Source organism: Heterodontus francisci, chromosome 11 (assembly GCF_036365525.1).
Source record: "Heterodontus francisci isolate sHetFra1 chromosome 11, sHetFra1.hap1, whole genome shotgun sequence".
NCBI lineage: Eukaryota > Metazoa > Chordata > Chondrichthyes > Heterodontiformes > Heterodontidae > Heterodontus > Heterodontus francisci.
The window spans coordinates 11,677,305-11,701,624 of NC_090381.1; positions in this window are offsets into that span (position 1 = coordinate 11,677,305).

A 24,320-nucleotide genomic window follows, 5' to 3' on the forward strand; every position below is an offset into this window, starting at 1 on the left:
TGAACACTGTGTTGCATCTAATGTGCGAACACTTTGTTGTATCTAATGTGTGAACACTGTGTTGCATCTAATGTGCGAACACTGCGCTGTATCTAATGTTTGATCACTGTATTGTATCGAATGTGTGAACACTGTGTTGTATCTAATGTGTGAATACTGTGTTGCATCTAATATTTGATCACTGTGTTGCATCTAATGTGAGAACACTGTATTTTATCTAATGTGTGAACAAGGTGTTGCATCCAATGTGTGAACTCTGTGTTGCATCAAATGTGTGAACTCTGTGTTGCATCAAATGTGTGAACACTGTGTTGCATCAAATGTGTGAACACTGTGTTGCATCCAATGTGTGAACTCTGTGTTGCATCTAATGTGTGAACTCTGTGTTGCATCAAATGTGTGAACTCTGTGTTGCATCCAATGTGTGAACTCTGTGTTGCATCAAATGTGTGAACACTGTGTTGCATCCAATGTGTGAACTCTGTGTTGCATCTAATGTGTGAACGATGTGTTGCATCTAATGTGTGAACACTGTGTTATATCTAATGTGTGAACACTGAGTTGTATCTAATGGGTGAACACTGTGTTGTATCTAATGTGACAACACTGTGTTGTATCTAATGTGTGAACACTGTGTTGCTTCTAATGATTGTACAGTGTTTTGTATCTGATGTGTGAACACTGCTGTGCACCTAATATGTTAACACCATGCTGTTTTGTGTCTGTGAACACTGTGTTGTATCTAATGTGTGAACACTGTGCTGCATCTAATGTGTGAGCACTGTATTGCATCTAATGTGTGAACACTGTGTTGTATCTAATGTGTGAACACTGTGTTGCATCCAATGTGTGAACACTGTGTTACTTCTAATGTGTGAACACTGTATTGTATCTAATGTGTGAACACTGTGTTATATCTAATGTGTGAACACTGTGTTGCATCTAATGTGTGAACACCATGTTGTGACAAATGTGTGAACACTGTGTTATATCTATTGGGTGAACACTGTGTTGAATCTAATGTGTGAACACTGTGTTGTATCTAATGTGTGAACACTGTGTTGCTTCTAATAATTGTACAGTGTTTTGTATCTGATGTGTGAACACTGCCTTGCACCTGATATGTTAACACCATGCTGTTTTGTGTCTGTGAACACTGTATTGCATCTAATGTGTGAACACTGCGTTGTATCTAATGTCTGAACACTGTGTTGCATCTAATGTGTGAACACGGTGTTGGAACTATTGTTTGAACACTGTGTTGCAACCAATGTGTGAACACTGTGTTGCATCGAATGAGTGAACACTGTGTTGCATGTAATGTGTGAACTCTGTGTTGCATCGCATGTGTGAACACTGCGTTGTGTGTAATGTGTGAACACTTTGTCTCAACTAATGTGTGAACACTGTGTTGCATCTAATGTGTGAACACTGTGTTGCATCTAATGTTCGAACACTGTGCTGTATCTAATGTCTGAACACTGTTGTATCTAGTGTGTGAATCCTGTGTTGTATCTAATGAGTGAACATTGTGTTGCGTCTAATGTGTGAACACTGTTGTATCTAGTGTGTGAGCCCTGCGTTGTATCCAATGTGTGAAAACTGCGTTGCATCTAATGTGTGAACACTGTGTTGCAACTAATGTGTAGAAACTGTGTTGCATCTAATGTGTGAACACTGCGTTTTATCTAATGTTTGAAATCTGCATTGAATCTAATGTGTGAACATATTGTTGCGTCGAATGTATGAACACTGTTGTATCTATTGTGTGAACCCTGTGTTGTATCTAATGTGTGAAAACTGCTTTGCATCGCATTTGTGAACACTGTGTTGTGTCTAATGTGTGAACACTGTGTTGCAACTAATGTGTGAACACTGTGTTGCATCCAATGTGTGAACACAGTGTTGTATCTAATGTATGAACACTGTGTTGCATGCAATGTGTGAACACTGTGTTACTTCTAATGTGTGAACACTGTGTTTTATCTAATGTGTGAACACTGGGTTGCATCTCATGTGTGAACACCGTGTTGTGACTAATGTTTGAACACTGTGTTATATCTAATGGGTGAACACTGTGCTGTATCTAATGTGTGAACACTGTGTTGCATCGAATGTGTGAACATTGTGTTGCATCTAATTTGCGAACACTTTTGCATCTTGTGTGTGAACCCTGTGTTGTATCTAATGTGTGAACACCGTGTGGCATCCAATGTGTGACCACTCTGTTGTGTCTAACGTGTGAACACTGTGTTGTATCTAATGTGTGAACACCGTGTGGCATCCAATGTGTGAACACTGTGTTGCATCTAATGTGCGAACACTGCGCTGTATCTAATGTTTGATCACTGTATTGTATCGAATGTGTGAACACTGTGTTGTATCTAATGTGTGAATACTGTGTTGCATCTAATATTTGATCACTGTGTTGCATCTAATGTGAGAACACTGTATTTTATCTAATGTGTGAACAAGGTGTTGCATCCAATGTGTGAACTCTGTGTTGCATCAAATGTGTGAACTCTGTGTTGCATCAAATGTGTGAACACTGTGTTGCATCAAATGTGTGAACACTGTGTTGCATCCAATGTGTGAACTCTGTGTTGCATCTAATGTGTGAACTCTGTGTTGCATCAAATGTGTGAACTCTGTGTTGCATCCAATGTGTGAACTCTGTGTTGCATCAAATGTGTGAACACTGTGTTGCATCCAATGTGTGAACTCTGTGTTGCATCTAATGTGTGAACGATGTGTTGCATCTAATGTGTGAACACTGTGTTATATCTAATGTGTGAACACTGAGTTGTATCTGATGGGTGAACACTGTGTTGTATCTAATGTGACAACACTGTGTTGTATCTAATGTGTGAACACTGTGTTGCTTCTAATGATTGTACAGTGTTTTGTATCTGATGTGTGAACACTGCTTTGCACCTAATATGTTAACACCATGCTGTTTTGTGTCTGTGAACACTGTGTTGTATCTAATGTGTGAACAATGTGTTGTATCTAATGTGTGAACACTGTCCAGGATCAAATATCTGAGCTCTGTGCTGTATCTAATGTTTAATCACTGTGTTGCATCTACAGTGCGAACATTGTGTTGCATCTAATGTGTTAACACAGTTGTATCCTGAGTGTGAACCCTGTGTTGTATCTAATGTGTGAAAAGTGTGTTGCATGGAATGAGTGAACACTGTGTTGCATCAAATGTGTGACCATTCTGTTGTGTCTAATGTGTGAACAGTGTGTTGTATCTAATGTGTGAACACTGTGTTGCATCTAATGTGCGAACACTTTGTTGTATCTAATGTGTGAACACTGTGTTGCATCTAATGTGCGAACACTGCGCTGTATCTAATGTTTGATCACTGTATTGTATCGAATGTGTGAACACTGTGTTGTATCTAATGTGTGAATACTGTGTTGCATCTAATATTTGATCACTGTGTTGCATCTAATGTGAGAACACTGTGTTGCATCCAATGTGTGAACTCTGTGTTGCATCAAATGTGTGAACAACGTGCTGCATCGAATGTGTGAACACTGTGTTGTGTCTAAAGTGTGAACACTGTGCTGCATCCAATGTGTGAGCACTGTATTGTATCTAATGTGTGAACACTGTGTTGTATCTAATGTGCGAACACTGGGTTGCATCCAATGTGTGAACATTGTGTTACTTCTAATGTGTGAACACTGTGTTTTGTCTAATGTGTGAACACTCTGTTGCATCTAATGTGTGAACACCGTGTTGTAACTAATGTGTGAACAATGTGTTGCATCAAATGTGTGAACACTGTGTTGCATCTAATGTGTGAACACCGTGTTGTATCTAATGTGTGAACACTGTGTTATATCTAATCTGTGAACACTGAGTTCTATCTAATGTGTGAACACGGTGTTGTATCTAATGTGAGAACACTGTGTTGCTTCTAATAAGTGAACACTGATTTGTATCTGATGTGTGAACACTGCGTTGCAACTAATATGTGAATACCATGCTGTTTTGAGTCTGTGAACACTGTGTTGTATCGAATGTGTGAACACTGTGTTGTATCTAATGTGTGGACATTGTGTTGCATCTAATGTGAGAACATTGTGTTGCAACTAATGTGTGAACACTGTGTTTTATCTAATGTGTGAACACAGTGTTGCATCTAATGTGTGAACACCGTGTTGTATCTAATGTGTGAGCACTGTGTTATATCTAATGTGTGAACACCGTGTTGTATCTAATGTGTGAACACTGTGTTGTATCTAATGTGTGAACACTGTGTTGCTTCTTATAATTGTACACTGTTTTGTATCTGATGTGTGAACACTGCGTTGCAGCTAATATGTTAACACCATGCTGTTTTGAGTCTGTGATCACTGTGTTGTATCTAATGTGACAACACTGTGTTGTATCTAATGTGTGAACACTGTGTTGCTTCTAATGATTGTACAGTGTTTTGTATCTGATGTGTGAACACTGCTTTGCACCTAATATGTTAACACCATGCTGTTTTGTGTCTGTGAACACTGTGTTGTATCTAATGTGTGAACAATGTGTTGTATCTAATGTGTGAACACTGTCCAGGATCAAATATCTGAGCACTGTGCTGTATCTAATGTTTAATCACTGTGTTGCATCTACAGTGCGAACATTGTGTTGCATCTAATGTGTTAACACAGTTGTATCCTGAGTGTGAACCCTGTGTTGTATCTAATGTGTGAAAAGTGTGTTGCATGGAATGAGTGAACACTGTGTTGCATCAAATGTGTGACCATTCTGTTGTGTCTAACGTGTGAACACTGTGTTGTATCTAATGTGTGAACACTGTGTTGCATCTAATGTGCGAACACTTTGTTGTATCTAATGTGTGAACACTGTGTTGCATCTAATGTGCGAACACTGCGCTGTATCTAATGTTTGATCACTGTATTGTATCGAATGTGTGAACACTGTGTTGTATCTAATGTGTGAATACTGTGTTGCATCTAATATTTGATCACTGTGTTGCATCTAATGTGAGAACACTGTGTTGCATCCAATGTGTGAACTCTGTGTTGCATCAAATGTGTGAACAACGTGCTGCATCGAATGTGTGAACACTGTGTTGTGTCTAAAGTGTGAACACTGTGCTGCATCCAATGTGTGAGCACTGTATTGTATCTAATGTGTGAACACTGTGTTGTATCTAATGTGCGAACACTGGGTTGCATCCAATGTGTGAACATTGTGTTACTTCTAATGTGTGAACACTGTGTTTTGTCTAATGTGTGAACACTCTGTTGCATCTAATGTGTGAACACCGTGTTGTAACTAATGTGTGAACAATGTGTTGCATCAAATGTGTGAACACTGTGTTGCATCTAATGTGTGAACACCGTGTTGTATCTAATGTGTGAACACTGTGTTATATCTAATCTGTGAACACTGAGTTCTATCTAATGTGTGAACACTGTGTTGTATCTAATGTGAGAACACTGTGTTGCTTCTAATAAGTGAACACTGATTTGTATCTGATGTGTGAACACTGCGTTGCAACTAATATGTGAATACCATGCTGTTTTGAGTCTGTGAACACTGTGTTGTATCGAATGTGTGAACACTGTGTTGTATCTAATGTGTGGACATTGTGTTGCATCTAATGTGAGAACATTGTGTTGCAACTAATGTGTGAACACTGTGTTTTATCTAATGTGTGAACACAGTGTTGCATCTAATGTGTGAACACCGTGTTGTATCTAATGTGTGAGCACTGTGTTATATCTAATGTGTGAACACCGTGTTGTATCTAATGTGTGAACACTGTGTTGTATCTAATGTGTGAACACTGTGTTGCTTCTTATAATTGTACACTGTTTTGTATCTGATGTGTGAACACTGCGTTGCAGCTAATATGTTAACACCATGCTGTTTTGAGTCTGTGATCACTGTGTTGTATCTAATGTGTGAGCCCTGTGTTATATCTAATGTGTGAACACCGTGTTGTATCTAATGTGTGAACACTGTGTTGTATCTAATGTGTGAACACTGTGTTGCTTCTTATAATTGTACACTGTTTTGTATCTGATGTGTGAACACTGCGTTGCAGCTAATATGTTAACACCATGCTGTTTTGAGTCTGTGATCACTGTGTTGTATCTAATGTCTGAACACTGTGTTGCATCTAATGTGTGAACACGGTGTTGGAACTATTGTTTGAACACTGTGTTGCAACCAATGTGTGAACACTTTGTTGCATCTAATGAGTGAACACTGCGTTGCATGTAATGTGTGACCTCTGTGTTGCATCGCATGTGCGAACACTGTGTTGTGTGTAATGTTTGAACACCTTGTTTCAACTAATGTGTGAACACTGTGTTGCATCTCATGTGTGAACACTGTGTTGCATCTAATGTATGAACACTGTGCTGTCTCTAATGTCTGAACACTGTTGTATCTAATGTGTGAACCCTGTGTTGTATCTAATGTGTGAAAAATGTGTTGCATGGAACGTGTGAACACTGTGTTGCGTCTAATGTGTGAACACTGTTGTATCTAGTGTGTGAGCCCTGCGTTGTATCCAATGTGTGAAAACTGCGTTGCATTTAATGTGTGAGCACTGTGTTGCAACTAATGTGTGAAAACTGTGTTTCATCTAATGTGTGAACACTGTGTTTTATCTAATGTGTGAAATCTGTATTGAATCTAATGTGTGAACATTGTGTTGCGTCGAATGTGTGAACACTGTTGTATCTATTGTGTGAACCCTGTGTTGTATCTAATGTGTGAAAACTGCTTTGCATGTAATGTGTGAAGACTGTGTTGCATCGCATTTGTGAGCACTGTGCTGTGTCTAATGTGTGAACACTGCGTTGCATCTAATGTGTGAACACTGTGTTGCATCTAATGTGTGAACACTGTGTTGCATCTAATGACTGAACACGTTGTTTTATCTAATCTGTGAACACTGTGTTGCAACTAATGTGTGAACACTGTGCAGGATCTAATATCTGAGCACTGTGCTGCATCTAATGTTTAATCACTGTGTTGCATCAACAAGGTGAACATTGTGTTGCATCTAATGTGTGAACCCTGTTGTATCTTGTGTGTGAACCCTGTGTTGTATCTAATGTGTGAAAAATGCGTTGCATGGAATGAGTTAACACTATGTTGCATCAAATGTGTGACCATTGTGTTGTGTCTAACGTGTGAACACTGTGTTGTATCTAATGTGCGAACACCGTGTGGCATGCAATGTGTGAACACTGTGTTGCGTCTAATATTTGATCACTGTGTTGCATCTAATGTGTGAACACTGTGTTGCATCTAATGTGCGAACACTGCGCTGTATCTAATGTTTGATCACTGTATTGTATCGAATCTGTGAACACTGTGTTGTATCTAATGTGTGAACACTGTGTTGCTTCTAATATTTGATCACTGTGTTGCATCTAATGTGTGAACACTGTATTTTATCTAATGTGTGAACACTGTGTTGTATCCAATGTGTGAACTCTGTGTTGCATCAAATGCGTGAACACTGTGTTGCATCTAATGTGTGAACACCGTGTTGTATCCAATGTGTGAACACTGTGTTATATCTAATGTGTGAACACTGAGTTGTATCTAATGTGTGAACACTGTGTTGTATCTAATGTGAGAACACTGTGTTGCTTCTAATAAGTGAACACTGATTTGTATCTGATGTGTGAACACTGTGTTGTATCTAATGTGTGAACATTGTGTTGCATCTAATGTGAGAACACTGTGTTGCAACTAATGTGTGAACACTGTGTTTTATCTAATGTGTGAACACTGTGTTGCATCTAATGTGTGAACACCGTGTTGTATCTAATGTGTGAGCACTGTGTTATATCTAATGTGTGAACACCGTGTTGTATCTAATGTGTGAACACTGTGTTGTATCTAATGTGTGAACACTGTGTTGTATCTAATGTGCGAACACCGTGTGGCATGCAATGTGTGAACACTGTGTTGCGTCTAATATTTGATCACTGTGTTGCATCTAATGTGTGAACACTGTGTTGCATCTAATGTGCGAACACTGCGCTGTATCTAATGTTTGATCACTGTATTGTATCGAATCTGTGAACACTGTGTTGTATCTAATGTGTGAACACTGTGTTGCTTCTAATATTTGATCACTGTGTTGCATCTAATGTGTGAACACTGTATTTTATCTAATGTGTGAACACTGTGTTGTATCCAATGTGTGAACTCTGTGTTGCATCAAATGTGTGAACACTGTGTTGCATCTAATGTGTGAACACCGTGTTGTATCCAATGTGTGAACACTGTGTTATATCTAATGTGTGAACACTGAGTTGTATCTAATGTGTGAACACTGTGTTGTATCTAATGTGAGAACACTGTGTTGCTTCTAATAAGTGAACACTGATTTGTATCTGATGTGTGAACACTGTGTTGTATCTAATGTGTGAACATTGTGTTGCATCTAATGTGAGAACACTGTGTTGCAACTAATGTGTGAACACTGTGTTTTATCTAATGTGTGAACACTGTGTTGCATCTAATGTGTGAACACCGTGTTGTATCTAATGTGTGAGCACTGTGTTATATCTAATGTGTGAACACCGTGTTGTATCTAATGTGTGAACACTGTGTTGTATCTAATGTGTGAACACTGTGTTGCTTCTAAGAATTGTACACTGTTTTGTATCTGATGTGTGAACACTGCGTTGCAGCTAATATGTTAACACCATGCTGTTTTGAGTCTGTGATCACTGTGTTGTATCTAATGTGTGAACACTGTGTTGTATCTAATGTCTGAACACTGTGTTGCATCTAATATTTGATCACTGTGTTGCATCTAATGTGAGAACACTGTATTTTATCTAATGTGTGAACAATTTGTTGCATCTAATGTGTGAACACCGTGTTGTATCTATTGTGTGAACACTGTGTTCTATCTAATGTGTGAACACCGTGTTGTATCTAATGTGTGAACACTGTGTTGTATCTAATGTGTGAACACTGTGTTGCTTGTTATAATTGTACACTGTTTTGTATCTGATGTGTCAACACTGCGTTGCAGCTAATATGTTAACAGCATGCTGTTTTGAGTCTGTGATCACTGTGTTTTATCTAATGTGTGAACACTGTGTTGTATCTAATGTGTGAACACTGTGTTGCATCTCATGTGTGAACACGGTGTTGGAACTATTGTTTGAACACTGTTTTGCATGTAATGTGTGAACTCTGTGTTGCATCGCATGAGCGAACACTGTGTTGTGTGTAATGTTTGAACACTTTGATGCAACTAATGTGTGAACACTGTGTTGCATCTCATGTGTGAACACTGTGTTGCATGTAATGTGTGAACCCTGTGTTGTATCTAATGTGTGAAAAATGTGTTGCATGGAACGTGTGAACACTGTGTTGCATCTAATGTGTGAACATTGTGTTGCGTCTAATGTGTGAACACTGTTGTATCTAGTGTGTGAACCCTGCGTTGTATCCAATGTGTGAAAACTGCGTTGCATTTAATGTGTGAACACTGTGTTGCAACTAATATGTGAACACTGTGTTTTATGTAATGTGAGAAATCTGTATTGAATCTAATGTGTGAACACTGTGTTGCATCTAATATGTGATCACTGTGTTGCATCTAATGTGTGAACACTGTATTTTATCTAATGTGTGAACACTGTGTTGTATCCAATGTGTGAACTCTGTGTTGCATCAAATGTGTGAACACTGTGTTGCATCTAATGTGTGAACACCGTGTTGTATCCAATGTGTGAACACTGTGTTATATCTAATGTGTGAACACTGAGTTGTATCTAATGTGTGAACACTGTGTTGTATCTAATGTGAGAACACTGTGTTGCTTCTAATAAGTGAACACTGATTTGTATCTGATGTGTGAACACTGTGTTGTATCTAATGTGTGAACACTGTGTTGTATCTAATGTGTGAACATTGTGTTGCATCTAATGTGAGAACACTGTGTTGCAACTAATGTGTGAACATTGTGTTTTATCTAATGTGTGAACACTGTGTTGCATCTAATGTGTGAACACCGTGTTGTATCTAATGTGTGAGCACTGTGTTATATCTAATGTGTGAACACCGTGTTGTATCTAATGTGTGAACACTGTGTTGTATCTAATGTGTGAACACTGTGTTGCTTCTTATAATTGTACACTGTTTTGTATCTGATGTGTGAACACTGCGTTGCAGCTAATATGTTAACACCATGCTGTTTTGAGTCTGTGATCACTGTGTTGTATCTAATGTGTGAACACTGTGTTGTATCTAATGTCTGAACACTGTGTTGCATCTAATATTTGATCACTGTGTTGCATCTAATGTGAGAACACTGTATTTTATCTAATGTGTGAACAATTTGTTGCATCTAATGTGTGAACACCGTGTTGTATCTATTGTGTGAACACTGTGTTCTATCTAATGTGTGAACACCGTGTTGTATCTAATGTGTAAACACTGTGTTGTATCTAATGTGTGAACACTGTGTTGCTTGTTATAATTGTACACTGTTTTGTATCTCATGTGTCAACACTGCGTTGCAGCTAATATGTTAACAGCATGCTGTTTTGAGTCTGTGATCACTGTGTTTTATCTAATGTGTGAACACTGTGTTGTATCTAATGTGTGAACACTGTGTTGCATCTCATGTGTGAACACGGTGTTGGAACTATTGTTTGAACACTGTTTTGCATGTAATGTGTGAACTCTGTGTTGCATCGCATGAGCGAACACTGTGTTGTGTGTAATGTTTGAACACTTTGATGCAACTAATGTGTGAACACTGTGTTGCATCTCATGTGTGAACACTGTGTTGCATCTAATGTGTGAACCCTGTGTTGTATCTAATGTGTGAAAAATGTGTTGCATGGAACGTGTGAACACTGTGTTGCATCTAATGTGTGAACATTGTGTTGCGTCTAATGTGTGAACACTGTTGTATCTAGTGTGTGAACCCTGCGTTGTATCCAATGTGTGAAAACTGCGTTGCATTTAATGTGTGAACACTGTGTTGCAACTAATATGTGAACACTGTGTTTTATCTAATGTGTGAAATCTGTATTGAATCTAATGTGTGAACACTGTGTTGCATCTAATATGTGAACACTGTGTTGTATCTAATGAGTGAATACTAAGTTTTATCTAATGTGTGAACACCGTGTTGCAACAAATATGTGAACACTGTGTTGCATCTAATCTGTGAACAGTGTGTTGCAACTAATTTGTGAACACTGTGTTATATCTAATGTGTGAAAACTGCTTTGCATGTAATTTGTGAACACTGTGTTGCATCGCATTTGTGAACACTGTGTTGTGTCTAATGTGTGAACACTGTGTTGCAACTAATGTGTGAACACTGTGTTGCATCTAATGTGTGAACACTGTGTTGCATCTAATGAGTGAACACGTTTTTTTATCTAATCTGTGAACACTGTGTTGCAACTAATGTGTGAGCACTGTGTTGCATCAAATGTATGAACAATGTTTTGTGTCTCATGTGTGAACACTGTTTTGTATCTAATGTGTGAAGACTGTGTTGTACCTAATGTGTGAACACCGGCTTGCTGCTAATAATTGTACAATGTTTTGTATCTGATGTGTGAACACTGCGTTGCACCTAATATGTTAACACCATGCTGTTTTGAGTCTGTGAGCACTGTGTTGTATCGAATGTGTGAACACTGTGTTGTATCTAATGTCTGAACACTGTGTTGAATCTAATGAGTGAACACAGTGTTGGAACGAATGTTTGAACACTGTGTTGCATCCAATGTGTGAACACAGTTTTGCATCTAATGAGCGAACACTGTGTTGCATGTAATGTGTGCACTCTGTGTTGCATCGCATGTGTGAACACTGTGTTGTGTGTAATGTGCGAACACTTTGTCGCAACTAATGTGTGAACACTGTGTGGCATCTAATGTGTGAACACTGTGTTGCATCTAATGTGCGAACACTGTGCTGTTTCAAATGTCTGAACACTGTTGTATCTAGTCTGTGAACCCTGTGTTGTATCCAATGTGTGAAAACTGCGTTGCATCTAATGTGTGAACACTGTGTTGCAACTAATGTGTGAACACTGTGTTGCATGTAATGTGTGAACACCGTGTTGTATCGCATGTGTGAACACTGTGTTGTGTGTAATGTGCGAAAACCTTTGTTGCAACTAATGTGTGAACACTGTGTTGTATCTAATGTCTGAACACTGTGTTGCATCTAATGTGTGAACACTGTGTTGCAACTAATGTGTGAACACTGTGTTGCATCCAATGTGTGAACACTGTGTTGCATCTAATGAGTGAACACTCAGTTTTATCTAATGTGTGAACACTATGTTACAACTAATTTTTTTTTTAGAGATACAGGACTGAAGCAGGCCCTTCGGCCCACCGAGTCTGTGCCGACCATTAACCACCCATTTATACTAATCCTACACAAATCCCATATTCCTACCACATCCCCACCTGTCCCTATATTTCCCTGCCACCTACCGATACAAGGGGCAATTTATAATGGCCAATCTACCTACCAACCTGCAAGTCTTTTGGCTTGTGGGAGGAAACCGGATCACCCGGAGGAAACCCACGCAGACACAGGGAGAACTTGCAAACTCCACACAGGCAGTACCCAGAATTGAACCCGGGTCACTGGAGCTGTGAGGCTGCGGTGCTAACCACGGCGCCACTGTGCCGCCCTAATGTGTGAACACTGCATTGCATGTAATGTGTGAACACTGTGTTGTGTGTAATGTGCGAACACTGTGTTGCAACTAATTTGTGAACACTCTGTTGCATCAATTGTGTGAACACTGTGTTGTGTGTAATGTGTGAACACTGTGTTGCAACTAATTTGTGAACAATGTGTTGCAACTAATGTGTGAACACTGTGTTGCATCCAATGTGTGAACATGGTGTTCCGTCCAATGAGTGAACACTGTTGTATCTAGTGTGTGAATCCTGTGTTGTATCCAATGTGTGAAAACTGCGTTGCATCTAATGTGTGAACACTGTGTTGCAACTAATGTGTGAACAATGTGTTGCATCTAATGTGTGAACACTGTGTTGCATCTAATGTGTGAACACTGTTGTATCTATTGTGTGAACCCTGTGTAGTATCTAATGTGTGAAAACTGCGTTGCATCTAATGTGTGAACACTGTGTTGCAACTAATGTGTGAACAATGTGTTGCATCTAATGTGTGAAAACTGCTTTGCATGTAATGTGTGAACACTGTGTTGCATCACATTTGTGAACACTGTGTTGTATCTGATGTGTGAACAGTGCTTTGCACCTAATAAGGGAACACTATGCTGTATCCAATATGTGAACACTGTGTTGCACCTAATATGTGACAACTTTGTTGTATCTAATGTGTGAACACTTTGTTGCATCTAATGTGTGAACACTGTGTTGCTACGAATGTGTGAACACTGTGCTGCATCTCATGTTTGAACACTGTGTTTTATTTAATGTGTGAACACTGTGTTGCAACCAATTTGTGAACACCGTGCTGTATCTTATTTCTGAACACTTTGCTGTATCTAATGTTTGATCACTGTGTTGCTTCGAATGTGTGAACACTGAGTTGCATCTAATGTGCGAACACTTTTGCATCTTGTGTGTGAACCCTGTGTTGTATCTGACGTGTGAAAAATGTGTTGCATGGAATGTGTGAACACTGTGTGGCATCTAATGTGCGAACACTTTGTTGTAACTAATGTGGGAACACTGTGTTGCATCCAATGTGCGAACACTGCGCTGTATCTAATGTTTGATCATTGTATTGCATCGAATGTGTGAACCCTGTGTTGTGTCTAATGTGTGAACACTGTAGTGTATCTAATGTGTGAACATTGTGTTGCTTCTAATGTGTGAACACTGTTGTATCTAGTGTGTGAACCCTGTGTTGAATTTAATGTATGAAAATGGCGTTGAATCTACTGTGTGAACTCTGTGTTGCATCTAATGTGTGAACACTGTGTTTTATCTAATGTGTGAACATTGCGTTGCAACTAATGTGTGAACACTGTTGTATCTATTGTGTGAATTTTAATGTGTGAAAACTGCGTTGCATGTAATGTGTGAACACTGTGTTGTGTCTAATGTGTGAACACTGCGCTGCATCTAATGTGTGAGCACAGTATTGTATCTAATGTGTGAACACTGTGCTGCATCCAATGTGTGAACACTGTGTTACTTCTAATGTGTGAACACTGTGTTTTATCTAATGTGTGAACACTCGGTTGCATCTAATGTGTGAACACCGTGTTGTGACTAATGTGTGAACACTGTGTTATATCTAATGGGTGAACACTGTGTTGTATCTAATGTCTGAACACTGTGTTGCATCTAATGTGTGAACACTGTGTTGGAACAAATGTGTAAACACTGTGTTGCATCGAATGAGTGAACACTGTGTTGCATGTAATGTGTGAACTCTGTGTTGCATCGCATGTGTGAACACTGTGTTGTGTGTAATGTGTGAACACTGTGTTGCATCTAATGTGTGAACGCTGTGTTGCCTCTAATTTGCGAACACTGTGTTGTATCTAATGTCTGAACACTGTGTTGCAACTAATGTGCGAACACTGTGCTGTATCTATGGTCTGAACATTGTTGTATCTAATGTGTGAAAAATAAGTTGCATGGAACGTGTGAACACTGTGTTGCATCTAATGTGTGAACATTGTGTTGCGTCTAATGTGTGAACACTGTTGTATCTAGTGTGTGAACCCTGCGTAGTATCCAATGGGTGAAAACTGCGTTGCATGGAACGTGTGAACACTGTGTTGCATCTAATGTGTGAACATTGTGTTGCGTCTAATGTGTGAACACTGTTGTAACTAATGTGTGAACACTGTGTTGCATCTAATGTGCGAACACTGCGTTGTATCTAATGTTTGATCACTGTATTGTATCGAATGTGTGAACCCTGTGTTTTATCTATTGTGTGAAAAATGTGTTGCATGGATGTGTGAACACTATGTTGTGTCTAATGTGTGAACACTGTAGTGTATCTAATGTGTGAACACTGTGTTGCATCGAATGTGTGGACATTTTGTTGCGTCTAATGTGTGAACACTGTTGTATCTATTGTGTGAACACTGTGTTGTATCTAATGTGTGAACAGTGCTTTGCACCTAATAAGGGAACACTATGCTGTATCCAATATGAGAACACTGTGTTGCACCTAATATGTGACAACTTTGTTGTATCTAATGTGTGAACACTTTGTTGCATCTAATGTGTGAACACTGTGTTGCTACGAATGTGTGAACACTGTGCTGCATCTCATGTTTGAACACTGTGTTTTATTTAATGTGTGAACACTGTGTTGCAACCAATTTGTGAACACCGTGCTGTATCTTATTTCTGAACACTTTGCTGTATCTAATGTTTGATCACTGTGTTGCTTCGAATGTGTGAACACTGAGTTGCATCTAATGTGCGAACACTTTTGCATCTTGTGTGTGAACCCTGTGTTGTATCTGACGTGTGAAAAATGTGTTGCATGGAATGTGTGAACACTGTGTGGCATCTAATGTGCGAACACTTTGTTGTAACTAATGTGGGAACACTGTGTTGCATCCAATGTGCGAACACTGCGCTGTATCTAATGTTTGATCATTGTATTGCATCGAATATGTGAACCCTGTGTTGTGTCTAATGTGTGTACACTGTAGTGTATCTAATGTGTGAACATTGTGTTGCTTCTAATGTGTGAACACTGTTGTATCTAGTGTGTGAACCCTGTGTTGAATTTAATGTGTGAAAATGGCGTTGAATCTACTGTGTGAACTCTGTGTTGCATCTAATGTGTGAACACTGTGTTTTATCTAATGTGTGAACATTGCGTTGCAACTAATGTGTGAACACTGTTGTATCTATTGTGTGAATTTTAATGTGTGAAAACTGCGTTGCATGTAATGTGTGAACACTGTGTTGTGTCTAATGTGTGAACACTGCGCTGCATCTAATGTGTGAGCACAGTATTGTATCTAATGTGTGAACACTGTGCTGCATCCAATGTGTGAACACTGTGTTACTTCTAATGTGTGAACACTGTGTTTTATCTAATGTGTGAACACTCGGTTGCATCTAATGTGTGAACACCGTGTTGTGACTAATGTGTGAACACTGTGTTATATCTAATGGGTGAACACTGTGTTGTATCTAATGTCTGAACACTGTGTTGCATCTAATGTGTGAACACTGTGTTGGAACAAATGTGTAAACACTGTGTTGCATCGAATGAGTGAACACTGTGTTGCATGTAATGTGTGAACTCTGTGTTGCATCGCATGTGTGAACACTGTGTTGTGTGTAATGTGTGAACACTGTGTTGCATCTAATGTGTGAACGCTGTGTTGCCTCTAATTTGCGAACACTGTGTTGTATCTAATGTCTGAACACTGTGTTGCAACTAATGTGCGAACACTGTGCTGTATCTATGGTCTGAACATTGTTGTATCTAATGTGTGAAAAATAAGTTGCATGGAACGTGTGAACACTGTGTTGCATCTAATGTGTGAACACTGTGTTGCATCTAATGTGTGAACACTGCGTTGTATCTAATGTTTGATCACTGTATTGTATCGAATGTGTGAACCCTGTGTTTTATCTATTGTGTGAAAAATGTGTTGCATGGATGTGTGAACACTATGTTGTGTCTAATGTGTGAACACTGTAGTGTATCTAATGTGTGAACACTGTGTTGCATCTAATGTGTGGACATTGTGTTGCGTCTAATGTGTGAACACTGTTGTATCTATTGCGTGAACACTGTGTTGTATCTAATGTGTGAACACTGTGTTCCATCTAATGAGTGAACACTGCGTTTCATGTAATGTGTGAACTCTGTGTTGCATCGCATGTGTGAACACTGTGTTGTGTTTAATGTGCGAACACTTTGTTGCAACTAATGTGTGAACACTGTGTTGCATCAAATGTGTGAACACTGTGTTGCATTTTCTGTGTGAACATTGTGTTGCGTCGAATGTGTGAACACTGTTGTATCTAGTGTGTGAACCCTGCGTTGTATCTAATGTGTGAGAACTGCGTTGCATCGAATGTGTGAACACTGTGTTGCAACTAATGTGTGAAAACTGTGTTGCATCTAATGTGTGAACACTGCGTTTTATCTAATGTTTGAAATCTGTATTGAATCTAATGTGTGAACATTGTGTTGCGTCGAATGTGTGAACACTGTTGTATCTATTGTGTGAACCCTGTGTTGTATTTAATGTGTGAAAACTGCTTTGCATCGCATTTGTGAACACTGTGTTGTGTCTAGTGTGTGAACACTGTGGTGCAACTAATGTGTGAACACTGTGTTGCATCCAATGTGTGAACACTGTATTGCATCTAATGAGTGAACACTTTGTTTAATATAATCTGTGAACACTGTGTTGCAACTAATGTTTGAGCACTGTGTTGTATCTAATGTGTGAACACTGTGTTGCATCTAATGTGTGAACACTGTGCAGGATCTAATATCTGAACAGTGCTGTATCTATTGTTTAATCACTGTGTTGCATCTGCAGTGTGAACATTGTGTTGCATCTAATGTGTGAACACTGTTGTATCTTGTGTGTGAACCCTGTGTTGTATCTAATGTGTGAAAAATGTGTTGCATGGAATGTGTGAACACTGTGTTGCATCTAATGTTTGATCATTGTATTGTATCGAATGTGTGAACCCTGTGTTGTATCTATTGTGTGAAAAATGTGTTGCATGGATGTGTGAACACTATGTTGCCTCGAATGTGTGAACACTGTGTTGTGTCTAATGTGTGGACATTGTGTTGTATCTAATGTGTGAACACTGTGTTGCATCTAATGTGTGGACATTGTGTTGTATCTAATGTGTGAACACTGTGTTGCATCTAATGTGTGGACATTGTGTTGTATCTAATGTGTGAACACTGTGTTGCATCTAATGTGTGGACATTGTGTTGCTTCTAATGTGTGAACACTATTGTATCTAGTGTGTGAACCCTGTGTTGAATTTAATGTGTGAAAATGGCGTTGAATCTAATGTGTGAACTCTGTGTTGCATCTAATGTGTGAACACTGTGTTTTATCTAATGTGTGAACATTGTGTTGCAACTAATGTGTGAAGACTGTTGTATCTATTGTGTGAATTCTAATGTGTGAAAACTGCGTTGCATGTAATGAGTGAACACTGTGTTGCATCGAATGTGTGAACGCTGTGTTGTTTCTAATGTGTGAACACTGCGCTGCATCTAATGTGTGAGCACAGTATTGTGTCTAATGTGTGAACGCTGTGTTGTATCTAATGTGTGAACACTGTGTTGCATCCAATGTGTGAACACTGTGTTATTTCTAATGTGTGAACACTGTGTTTTATCTAATGTGTGAACACTCTGTTGCATCTAAAGTGTGAACACCGTGTTATGACTAATGTGTGAACACTGTGTTATATCTAATGAGTGAACACTGTGTTGTATCTAATGTGGTGAACACTGTGTTGTATCTAATGTCTGAACACTGTGTTGCATCTAATGTGTGAACACTGTGTTGGAACAAATGTTTGAACAATGTGTTGCATCCAATGTGTGAACACTGTGTTGCATCTAATGAGTGAACACTGTGTTGCATGTAATGTGTGAACTCTGTGTTGCATCGCATGTGTGAACACTGTGTTGTGTGTAATGTGTGAACACTGTGTTGCATCTAATGTGTGAACACTGTGTTGCCTCTAATTTGCGAACACTGTGTTGTATCTAATGTCTGAACACTGTTGTACCTAATGTGTGAACCCTGTGTTGCATCTAATGATTGAAAAATGTGTTGCATGGAATGTGTGAACATTGTGTTGAATCTAATGTGTGAACACTTTGTTGTACCCAATGTGTGAAAACTGCGTTGCAACTAATGAGTGAACATGGTGTTGCATCTAATGTGTGAACACTGTGTTTTATCTAATGTGCAAAATCTGTATTGCATCTAATGTGCGAACATTGTGTTGCGTCTAATGTGTGAACAGTGTGTTTTGTCTAACGTGTGAACACTGTGTTGAATCTAATGTGTGAACACCGTGTTGCATCGAATGGGTGAACACTGTGTTGTGTCTAACGTGAGAACACTGTGTTGAATCTAATGTGTGAACCCCGTGTTGCATCCAATGTGTGAACACTGTGTTGCATCTAATGTTTGATCATTGTATTGTATCGAATGTGTGAACCCTGTGTTGTATCTATTGTGTGAAAAATGTGTTGCATGGATGTGTGAACACTATGTTGCCTCGAATGTGTGAACACTGTGTTGTGTCTAATGTGTGGACATTGTGTTGTATCTAATGTGTGAACACTGTGTTGCATCTAATGTGTGGACATTGTGTTGTATCTAATGTGTGAACACTGTGTTGCATCTAATGTGTGGACATTGTGTTGTATCTAATGTGTGAACACTGTGTTGCATCTAATGTGTGGACATTGTGTTGCTTCTAATGTGTGAACACTATTGTATCTAGTGTGTGAACCCTGTGTTGAATTTAATGTGTGAAAATGGCGTTGAATCTAATGTGTGAACTCTGTGTTGCATCTAATGTGTGAACACTGTGTTTTATCTAATGTGTGAACATTGTGTTGCAACTAATGTGTGAAGACTGTTGTATCTATTGTGTGAATTCTAATGTGTGAAAACTGCGTTGCATGTAATGAGTGAACACTGTGTTGCATCGAATGTGTGAACGCTGTGTTGTTTCTAATGTGTGAACACTGCGCTGCATCTAATGTGTGAGCACAGTATTGTGTCTAATGTGTGAACGCTGTGTTGTATCTAATGTGTGAACACTGTGTTGCATCCAATGTGTGAACACTGTGTTATTTCTAATGTGTGAACACTGTGTTTTATCTAATGTGTGAACACTCTGTTGCATCTAAAGTGTGAACACCGTGTTATGACTAATGTGTGAACACTGTGTTATATCTAATGAGTGAACACTGTGTTGTATCTAATGTGGTGAACACTGTGTTGTATCTAATGTCTGAACACTGTGTTGCATCTAATGTGTGAACACTGTGTTGGAACAAATGTTTGAACAATGTGTTGCATCCAATGTGTGAACACTGTGTTGCATCTAATGAGTGAACACTGTGTTGCATGTAATGTGTGAACTCTGTGTTGCATCGCATGTGTGAACACTGTGTTGTGTGTAATGTGTGAACACTGTGTTGCATCTAATGTGTGAACACTGTGTTGCCTCTAATTTGCGAACACTGTGTTGTATCTAATGTCTGAACACTGTTGTACCTAATGTGTGAACCCTGTGTTGCATCTAATGATTGAAAAATGTGTTGCATGGAATGTGTGAACATTGTGTTGAATCTAATGTGTGAACACTTTGTTGTACCCAATGTGTGAAAACTGCGTTGCAACTAATGAGTGAACATGGTGTTGCATCTAATGTGTGAACACTGTGTTTTATCTAATGTGCAAAATCTGTATTGCATCTAATGTGCGAACATTGTGTTGCGTCTAATGTGTGAACAGTGTGTTTTGTCTAACGTGTGAACACTGTGTTGAATCTAATGTGTGAACACCGTGTTGCATCGAATGGGTGAACACTGTGTTGTGTCTAACGTGAGAACACTGTGTTGAATCTAATGTGTGAACCCCGTGTTGCATCCAATGTGTGAACACTGTGTTGCATCTAATGAGTGAACACTGTGTTTTATCAAATGTTTGAACACTGTATGGCATAATGTGAGAACACTTTGTTGTATCTAATGTGTGAAGACTGTGTTGCATCTAATGTGTGAACACTCTGTTTTATCTAATGTGTGAACCCTATGTTGTATCTAATGTGTGAACACTGTGTTGCATCTAATGTGTGAACACTGAGCTGTATCTAATTTCTGAACACTGTGTTGCTCCTAATATGTGAACACTGTGATGCATCTGATGTGCGAACACTGCTTTGCACCTAATAAGTGTACACTATGCTGTATCCAATATGAGAACACTGTGTTGCACATAATATGTGAACACTGTGCTGTTTTCAGCGTGTGAACACTGTGTTAGGCCTAATATGTGCACACTTTGTTGTATCGAATGTGTGAACACTGTGTTGCTACTAATGTGTGAACAAGATGTTGCATCTCCTGTGTGAACACTGTGCTGCATCTAATGTGCGAACACTTTGTTGTAACTAATGTGTGAACACTGTGTTGCATCTAATGTGCGAACACTGCGTTGTATCTAATGTTTGATCACTGTATTGTATCGAATGTGTGAACCCTGTGTTGTATCTAATGTATGAACACTGTGTTGCATCTAATGTGTGAACACTGTGTTGTATCTAATGTCTGAACACTGTGTTGCATCTAATGTGTGAACACTGTGTTGGAACAAATGTTTGAACAATGTGTTGCATCCAATGTGTGAACACTGTGTTGCATCTAATGAGTGAACACTGTGTTGCATGTAATGTGTGAACTCTGTGTTGCATCGCATGTGTGAACACTGTGTTGTGTGTAATGTGTGAACACTGTGTTGCATCTAATGTGTGAACACTGCGTTGCCTCTAATTTGCGAACACTGTGTTGTATCTAACGTCTGAACACTGTTGTACCTAATGTGTGAACCCTGTGTTGTATCTAATGTGTGAAAAATGTGTTGCATGGAATGTGTGAACACTGTGTTGCATCTAATGTGTGAACATCGTGTTGCATCGAATGTGTGAACACTGTGTTGTATCTAATGTGTGAAGACTGTGTTGCATCTAATGTGTGAACACTGTGTTTTATCTAATGTGTGACCACTGTGTTGCATCCAATGTGTGAAGACTGTATTGCATCGAATGTGTGAACTCTGTGTTTTATCTAATGTGTGAACACGGTGCTGTATCTAATGTTTGATCACTGTGTTGCATCTAATGTGAGAACACTGTATTGTATCTAATTTGTGAACACTATGTTGTATCTAATGTGTGAACACTGTGTTGCATCTAATGTGTGAACACTGTGTTGGAACAAATGTTTGAACACTGTGTTTTATCTAATGTGCGAAATCTGTATTGCATCGAATGTGTGAACATTGTGTTGCATCTAATGTGTGAACAGTGTGTTGTGTCTAACATGTGAACACTGTGTTGAATCTAATGTGTGAACACCGTGTTGCATCGAATGTGTGAACACTGTATGGCATAATGTGTGAACACTTTGTTGTATCTAATGTGTGAAGACTGTGTTGCATCTAATGTGTGAACACTGTGTTTTATCTAATGTGTGAACACGGTGCTGTATCTAATGTTTGATCACTGTGTTGCATCTAATGTGTGAACACTGTATTGTATCTAATATGTGAGCACTATGTTGTATCTAATGTGTGAACACTGTGTTGCATCTAATGTGTGAACACTGTGTTTTATCTGATGTGTGAACATTGTGTTGCAACTAATGTGTGAACACTGTGTTGCATCCAATGAGTGAACACTGCATTGCATGTAATGTGTGAACTCTGTGTTGTGTTTAATGTGCGAACACTTTGTCGCAACTAATGTGTGAACACTGTGTTGCATCTAATGCGTGAACATTGTGTTGCGTCTCATGTGCGAACAGTGTTGTATCTAGTGTGTGAACCCTTTGTTGTATCCAATGAATGAAAACTGCGTTGCATCTAATGTGTGAACATTGTGTTGCATCTAATGTGTGAACACTGTGTTGGAACGAATGTTTGAACACTGTGTTGCATCCAATGTGTGAACACTGTGTTGAATCTAATGAGTGAACACTGCGTTGCATGTAATGTGTGAACTCTGTGTTGTGTGTAATGTGCGAACACTTTGTCGCAACTAATGTGTGAACACTGTGTTGCATGTAATGTGTGAACACTGTGCTGTATCTAATGTCTGAACACTGTTGCATCTAATGTGTGAAAAATGTGTTGCATGGAATGGGTGAACACTGTGTTGCATCTAATGCATGAACATTGTGTTGATTCTAATGTGTGACCAGTGTTGTATCTAGTGTGTGAACCCTGTGTTGTATCCAATGTGTGAAAACTGTGTTGCATCCACTGTGTGAAGACTGTGTTGCATCTAGTGTGTGAACACTGTGTTGCATCTAATGAGTGAACACTGCGTTGCATGTAATGTGTGAACTCTGTGTTGCATCGCATGTGTGAACACTGTGTTGTGTGTAATGTGTGAACACTTTGTAGCAACTAACGTGTGAACACTGTGTTGTATCTAATGTGTGAACACTGTGTTGCATCTAATGTGTGAACACTGTGTTTTATCTAATGTGTGAACACTCTGTTGCATCTAATGTGTGAACACTGTGTTGTATCTAATGTGTAAACACTGTGTTGCTCCAAATATGTGAACATTGTGTTGCATCTACTGTGTGAACACTGTGTTGTATCTAATGTGCGAACACTGTGTTGCATCTACTGTGTGAACACTATGCTGTATCTAATTTCTGAACACTGTGCTGTATCTAATGTTTGATCACTGTGTTGCATCCAATGTGTGAACATTGTGTTGCGTCTAATCTGCGAACACTTTTGCATCTGGTGTGTGAACGCTGTGTTGTATCTAATGTGTGAAAAATGTGTTGCATGGAATGTGTGAACATTGTGTTGCCTCGAATGTGTGAACACTGTGTTGTTTCTAATGTGTGAACACTGTGTTTTATCTAATGTGTGAACACTGTGTTTTATCTAATGTGTGAACATTGTGTTGCGAATAATGTGTGAACACTGTTGCATCTATTGCGTGAATTCTGTGTTGTATCTAATGTGTGAAAACTGCGTTGCATGTAATGTGTGAATACTGTGTTGTATAGCATGTGTGAACACTGTTGTGTGTAATGTGCGAAAACCTTCGTTGCAACTAATGTGTGAACACTGTGTTGCATCTAATGTGTGAACACTGTGTTGCAACTAATTTGTGAACACTGTGTTGTATCTAATGTCTGAACACTGTGTTGCATCTAAAGTGTGAACACTGTGTTGCAACTAATGTGTGAACACTGTGTTGCATCTAATGTGTGAACACTGTGTTGCATTAAAGTGTGAACACTGTTTTGCTCCTAATATGTGAACACTGTGTTGTATCTGATGTGTGAACACTGCTTTGCACCTAATAAGGGAACACTATGCTGTATCCAATATGAGAACACTGTGTTGCACCTAATATGTGCCAACTTTGTTGTATCTAATGTGTGAACACTGTGTTGCGACTAATGTGTGAACACTGTGTTGCATCTCATGTGTGAACACTGTGCTTTAGTTAATGTGTGAACACTGTGTTGCAACTAATTTGTGAACACTGTGCTATATCTAATTTCTGAA